Here is a 7855-nt window from a genome sequence, read left to right on the forward strand (position 1 = left end):
TTTGCAGAGAGGTGGACTAGAGGTTTGGTCCCCAAAGCAATTTTCCAGGGAAACTGTTGTGTGGAAAAGAGGCTAGCCATCCCCACTAACTGTCACTGACAGAGCAGACAAGCCAAGTTTAGCTGAAGCAGGAAGGCAGCTGAGAAAGACAGGAGGTAGCATGTGCCAGGTAAGTCAAACCACCACCACCACCTGCCCTCTTATTCTGAAGGAACCAGCCCTTGATTCAGTACCCTGAATCCAAGAACCATGGAATAGCTGTGTCCCCAGACTACCGGCCTTGCTTCTAGCCTGGGTCTGCAGCTTTGAGGGAAGTGATCAACATGGAGCAGTGCCACCTTCCTTCCCACCATTAATACCAACTACTAATGATGACCAGGTAAGCCCAAGAATCCTGGGAGTGGCTGGACTGTCTAGACCACCAGTCCTAAAGCTGTGCTTCCCAGGAAGCAACCCAACCAGGAAGATGAAGTCTAGCAACTACTTCTGTGGATGCTGCAGCTAAAGCCACAGCTACTGAAGACTCCCCCCAAAAAAACTCTCACCGCAAAAGTCCTCGGCACTGTCAAATGGTACAACATCAGAAATCAGTAAGAGTTTATCAGTGGAATGCATCTCAGTAAAGGAGGTGCATTACCTAGTCTGATTTGCTGCTTCACCCGAAGGACCAAGGACCCTTTCCATTTAACTAGCAGCCAAAACCTTCAATGTATTGTTTTTCCATTAGAATATGAATTCCTGGGGCAGCTAGGTGGGTGCAGTGGATAGAGTACCAGCCCTGGAATCAGGAAGACCTGAGTTCAAATTCGGCCTCAGACACTTGACACTTAGCTAGCTGTGTGACCCTGGGCAAGTCACTTAACCCTGCTGCCTAGCAAAAAAAATAAATAAATAAAGAATGTGAACTCTCCAGGAGTGGAGAATGTCCTATTTTTCTATTTCAGCACAGTGCTTTGCCCATAGTAAGCACCTAATACATTTTCATTCTTTCATTCATAGAAGTGCAAAATGAGAAATATGATTTCAGGCATAGCTTGACTATATTTATTACAAAGGAAGGCTTCTATGGGTGGGGGGTGGGGGTGGAGGAGGAGTCACTGAGAGGGAATTGGAGGAAGTGATAATTTGAGGAAATGGTCAATGAAATCTAAAAATATACAGAAGAGAGAAGGGAGTTCAGAAGGGGACACAAAGGAGGCAATTTTATTGCCATTGTGTTAAATTTAACATACACTTTAAAAATACAAAGCTTTTAACAAAGTCACAGTATCATATATAATCCTCTTTTCTGTTCTTTGAATACATATTTAAGTTTATAAATAGAAAATCTTAAAAAAAAGAAAAGGAGTAGTGGGGCAAGATGGAATTGATGGGGTATGAGGCCAAGCCTAGACGTTTGCCCCTCACCCCAAAAAGAATTTGGGTCCCATTTGCCTATGGGCCCCAGAACACCCTTAAACTTTCCTTGAACCCACTTACTTGGTCAAAGAATTCCCAAGCAGTTGCCCGAAGCTATAATGCAATCAACTGGCTCTTCCCTATCCCTGGGCCTTATCTTCCCATTCTTTGATACCCTAATGAAGCCTAGTATATTTCCCACCCTTGATCTTATCCAGACCCCATTCAACCTCTCCCTTATCCCTGGCCCAATCTGCCAGTTCTTTTGTTACCCAAATAAAGCCTAGCCCTCCATAGGCTATTCCCAATGACCCCATTCAACCTCCCAGACACTCTCACTGGGATTCTCCCTAAACTCCTCCCCTAGTCACACCAGTTTCAAGATCCTCCTCCCAGCCCCTCCTCCAGTCACCCCAAATTACTTGGCTGTACATAAGATCCATCCTCACCCCCATTTAGGCACTGAGATTTTCTCATGCCCACTCGTCCTGACAGGCGTCACTAATGTTCAGATTCCTTAAAAGTTTCCCCTGTATGGTTCATCTCTAATAAACCTTGTCTTTGGCTGAAAGAAGACTTGGGTCGAATTCATTTGGGCAGGATCTGAGTGTCATGATTTTGGGGTCCCAGCACCCCTAGCATCTACACCTCAACAGAATCAGTCAATAAGCATTTATTAAGCACTTCCTGTATGCCAGGCACTAAGGATACAAAAACAAAATTGAAACAGTCCCAAGCCTCAAAGAGTTTTCAGTCAGTTGGAGAGGGTCATTATGGAGCTCAGAGAACCACTATACACTGGGGTCATCTAGATTTCATAAGCTTATTTGTTTTATATTTTGATAACAATTTCATTATGATTGGTTTACTCTGTAATCCTGTCAATTTATTATGCACTTAAAAACATTATTCTGAGATGTCACCAGACTGCCAAAGAAAGCAGTAAAGCACAAAAAACTTCAGAACCCCTGAAAAGCACAGATGAGTAAGTGCAAAATATAGTTGATAGCCCAGCCACCTGGGGTATTTCATGGGAAGAAGGGGCCCAGGCAGTATTTGTGCTGGGGACCTCTAGTCCCACCAAGGATAACAGCCACAGTAGAAAGCTTCCAGCATTCCAAAGCCCAGGTGCCCCGTCAGCCTTAGCAGAAAGCTGTCTGCAAGGCTTACAGCAGCTGCCGGCAGTTCTGCTCTTGGCAGCTGTACCAACCCTGCTGTGGTTGTGCTTTTCTTTAACTGGCTTGTCTTTATGGATTGAAGGAAGGAAAAATATTGACTTTTTTTTGTTTTGTTTTGTGGGAGGAAAAAAAATCACAGCTTTATTTTCACTAACCTCTAATTGAAATTTAACATTAGCTTCAATTAGGAATGCAGGCAATGAACCACCACACTAGGTGGGTTTTTTTTTTTGTTTTTTTGTTTGTTTGTTTTTGTTTTTGTTAGGCAATGCCCCAGAATGGAATCTTCTTATAAAAATTTTTATTTATTTTAAAAAATTCTACTTTGTTTGCTTTTTAGTTCCAAATTCTCTCTGTCTCTCCTCTACCCATTGCAAAAAAAGTCCAGGGCAGCTAGGTAGCACAGTGGATAGAGCACTGGCCCTGGAGTCAAGAGGACCTGAGTTCAAATCCTGCCTCAGACACATAACACTTACTAGCTGTGTGACCCTGGGCAAGTCACTTAACCCCATTGCCTCACAAAAAAGAAAGAAAAAAGTTTATTACAAATATATACATATTGTCAAGGCTGAAAAAAAACCAAAAAGTCACAGAGGTTATGCCTCTACTATTAACTCTAAAAATACTAAAGAGCTCCCAAAGGCTATCAAACCACAGTTAATGCTAAGAAATAAAATAACAAAATCAAACCAAAGAGCTAATGGTAGTCATAAGCAAAAAGCTTTCTTTATTCCGTTGGAGGAAGGAAACTAGACACATGCGCTGAGGCCTCCTCTACTATGGGACCTGCTTTAGTGTGGTCACATCTCAATATATATATAGCACTGGTTATTCAGCGAATGGCAACGAGGGGTAACAGCAACAATGATTCAAGTTTGATTCACAGCAGGGCTTCATGACTGGAACACGGGTCCTGCAGGTGTTTGTCTGAGCTTAGGGACTGCCTGGGGCTGATGTGGAAACAATTCTGGGATTTTGCTGTTGCAGAGTTCATCTAGTGGGTGAGCACAAAGGATTATTGTTATGCCAAGCTCAGAAACAGTTTGCTTGCCGAGCCTTAGCTTTGGAAAATAGAGTGTCTCCTAATAGTAAAAAGAGAGGGGTGGTCTTGGCATGAGGATCCTGACAATACAAAAACACACACACTATATCCACAATATGGATATACTATTATTATTATTATTATATATAGTTACGCAAAACAAATTTCCACATTAGCCCTGTCCAAAGAAAAGAAAAAAATATGTTTCAGTCTGCACTCTGAGTCCATCATTTCTCTATCTGGAGATGAATAGCATGACTCATCATAAGTCCTTTGGAATTGTGGTTGGTCATGGGGTTGATCAGAGTTCCTAAGTCTTTCCGAGTTGATTGTCCTTACAGTATTGATGTTATTGTATAAATTGTTCTCCTGGTTCTGCTTATTTCACTTTGCATAAATTCATACAACTCTCCATGGGTTCTTCTGAAACCATCCCCATTACAATTTCTTACAGCACGATAGTATTCTATCACATTCATAGACCATTCACCAATTGATAGGCATGATTTTAATTTCTAATTCTTTCTTACCACAAAATGAACTGCTATAAATATTTTTGTACGTATAGGTCCTTTTCCTCTTTCTTTGATATCTTTGGGGCTATGGAGACTGAGTAGCAGCATTGCTGGTTGAAAGAGTATGCACAGTTAGTAGCTTTTGGATCATAGTTCCATATTGCTTCCCAGAATGATTGGACCAATTCATAACTCCAACAATAGTGGATTAAAGAACATGTTTTCCTCCAGCCTCTCCAGCATTTGTCATTTTCTTTTTTCATCAGTTTAGCCAATCTGATGGGTGTGACCTTAGAGGTAGTACCTCAGAGTTGTTTTAACTTGCATTTCTCTAAATATTAGTGATTTAAACCTTTTTTTTTCCCATTTAGCTATTAATAGTATGGATTTCTCCTGAAAGCTGCCTTTCCATATCTTTGACCATTTATCAATTGGGGAATGGCTCTTTTTCTTATAATTTTGACTCAGTTCTCTGTAGATCTTAGAAATGAGGCTTTTAACAAAGAAACTTTCTGCAAAGATTTCCCCCCAAAAAAATTTCCTGCTGTTGTTCTAATTTTAGCAGCATTGTTTGTGTAAAAACTTTTCAATCTTATGTAATCAAAATTGTCCATTATTTAACTCCTGTGAGCCTCTCTGTCTCTTATTTTGTCATGAACTTTTCACCTGTCCATAGATCAGACAAATAATTTCTTCCATGCTCCTCTAATTTGCTTGTGATATTACCCTTTATGTCTAAATCATGTGCCCATTTGGAGTTTATTTGGGTATATGGTGTGAGATATTAGTCAATACTTAGTTTCTACTAGATGGTTTTTCAGTTGTCTCAATAAGTTTTGTTGAATAGTGACTTCTTGCTCCAATAGCTGGGATTTTGGGGGTTTATCACACACTAGGTTACTGTGATTATTTGCTTCTGTATATTGTATACCTAATCTATTACAATGATCAAACTTTTTTTTCCCCAGTACCAAATTGTTTTGACAGTTACATCTTTGAGATCAGGTACTGCTATATTTCTCCCTCCTCTTCCTTCCCATTTAAAAAAAAATACATTGATTCTCTTGATAATCTTGACCTTTTGTTCCTTCAGATGAATTTTGTTAATATTTTTTTCTAGGTTCATAAAATGTCCTTTGGTAGTTTGATTGGCATGGCAATAAATAAATAAATGAATTTAGGTAGTGTTGATATTTTTATTCTATTGGCTCAAGTCTGCCCATGAGCAATTAATATTTCTTCAATTATTTAGATCTTCCTTTATTTGTATAAAAAATATTTTGTAATTATAGTTAATAAAGTTAGCAAGGATAACATTCCTAGAAAATGGCACAAAAGTAAGAAATGGGATTGTTGATACATTAAACCTATGAAAAATAGGGGGTTAGGTTCCCAAGACCACCAAAAACTGTAATCTTTTATTAGAGATTCCTGAAAATACATTTTTCTGCATATAATTCTTTACAACAAAACATTCATTCTGATAATGTGCATTTTTCCTAACATAGTAACCATGAAGCAACTCATAAAATATAGGAGGGAGGAGAGGCAGTGCAGGCATGGATGAGGAGGGGCAGGAGTATTGATGTCAGAAGAACCCTGAGGTAAAGAAAGGAAAGTGGCAACCTGCCATCTCTAATTTCCCTTTCAGTTCCATGGTTGAACTGTTCCCCATGGAAAGCACATGCCTCAGGGTAACTCTCTGGCTGGGTTCTCAGGCAGCTTGGCCAGCCCTGCTCTAAATGGGTGCTGCTCTGTGCGGCTTCCCCCTACCTGCAGGGACTCTCAGGAGCCCAAAGACACGGGTAGCAGAGGAGGCAGGATGCTAGCAAGAGAGAGAGCAGGAGTGACCTCCATCTCATTTACCCACCAACTTAGCCACTTTTCCATTTTTTCAATTCTCTCACCACACACTTGAGAGGTTACTTTAGCACTTTCTGGAGTAGATTTCATGAATACTTTTATGAATACTTTTCTCCTTTTTGTGGATATAAACTTGAATATCATGCCTCTCTCTTTTTTTTTCTACTGCACATAGTCCTGAATGTGTGTGTGATTGCCAACTTGAAAGTAAAAATGACGTTACTAATAAAATCAAATGAAGGCTTGAAGTGGTGGAAGTTTAACAAGCAAGGACTGACTGTTCAGATAGCAGTGAGGTTCAAGTGTTACCTCCCCATTTCCATTACCCCCTCCGTCATATAAACTCCTCCTTATATGAGGTAATTTCCCCCTTCTCGCACTCTCTTTCCTCCTGTCCCAGTGCATTCCTCTTCTCTTCTTTTGAGATCCCCTAAATATAATAGAGTCACATCCAGATTCTCTGTCTAATTAGACTCCTAAGACCCCTGGTGATGATAAAGTTCTGAAAGGTTACATGTATCATCTCCCCATATAAGAAAGTAAACAATTTAACTTATTTAGGCCATTATGATTTCTCACTCAAGTTTACTTGATTATTCTTCACTTGATGCCTATGTTTTTAATGTGAAATTTTCTATTTGGCACTCTGATATTTTTATCAGGAATGCTTGGAAGTCCCTTATTTCATTAAAGGATCATTTCCCCCCTTATATGATTATATGTGCCACCTAGCTGCCCTGGCTTCTCCTGACTCTTGCATTTGAGAGTCAAATTTTATATTCAGCACTGGTCTTTTCATCAGGAATGCTTGAAAGTCCTCTATTTAATTAAATGTCCACTTTTTTCCCCCCCTTGAAGGATTATATTCAGTTTTGCTGGGTAGGTAATTCTTGATTGTAATCTTAGCTTTTTTTTCCTTCTGAAACATCATATTCCAAACCCTCTGCTCCTTTAATATTGAAGCTGCTAAATCTTATGTGATCCTAACTGTGACTCCCAAATATTTGGATGATTTCTTTCTGGCTGCTTGCAGTATTTTCTCTTTGACCCAGGAGCTCTGGAATTTGCTTATAATATTCTTTGGAGTTTTCATTTTGGAATCTCTTTCAGGTGGTGATCAATGAATTTTTTCAATTTCTGTTTTACCCCCTGGTTTGATGATATTGGGGCAGTTTTCCTTGACAGTTTCTTGAAATATGATGTCTCTTTCTTTCATCATGGCTTTTAGGTAATAGACTAATTCTTAAATTATCACTCCTGGATCTGTTTTCTTGGTCAGTTATTTTTCCAAGGAGATATTTCACATTTTATTCTATTTTTCATTCCTTTGACTTTGTTTTATTGTTTCTTGATGTCTCATGGAGTCATTAGCTTCCACTTGCCCAATTCTAATTTTTACAGAATTATTTTGTGTACCTTTTTTTCCATTAAACCACTTCTGCTTGTTAAAGTGTTATTTTCTTCAGTATTTTTTGTGCCTCTTTTACCAAACTGTTAATTGTCTTTATAATTTTCTTTCATTTCTTTGCTTAATTTTTCTTCTACCACTCTAATTTGTCAGATGTAGATGAAATCACTGGTCCTATCCAAAAGAAGCCAGTGTTCTCACAGAGGAAGATGTGGGTGAAGGCCACTGGGAGGGACTGTTCCTCGGGGGTGTGTGGGCTCTAGCCCTGCCTCTTTACTAACGTGGACTTGGGCCTCATGTCTCCTTCCCCCTAGGGAAATGAGGAAGTTGAACTAGACAACTGCTAAGGCCTTTCCTACTGGGAAGCGTACCGGGCTGAGGGTCAGGAGATCGGATTCTATTCCTGCCACTGATGGTGGGAGACTGGTCAAGTCCCCCCTCCCTTTTGGGC

Source organism: Vombatus ursinus, unplaced genomic scaffold, assembly GCF_900497805.2.
Source record: "Vombatus ursinus unplaced genomic scaffold, bare-nosed wombat genome assembly UNPS02014173.1, whole genome shotgun sequence".
Taxonomy (NCBI): domain Eukaryota; kingdom Metazoa; phylum Chordata; class Mammalia; order Diprotodontia; family Vombatidae; genus Vombatus; species Vombatus ursinus.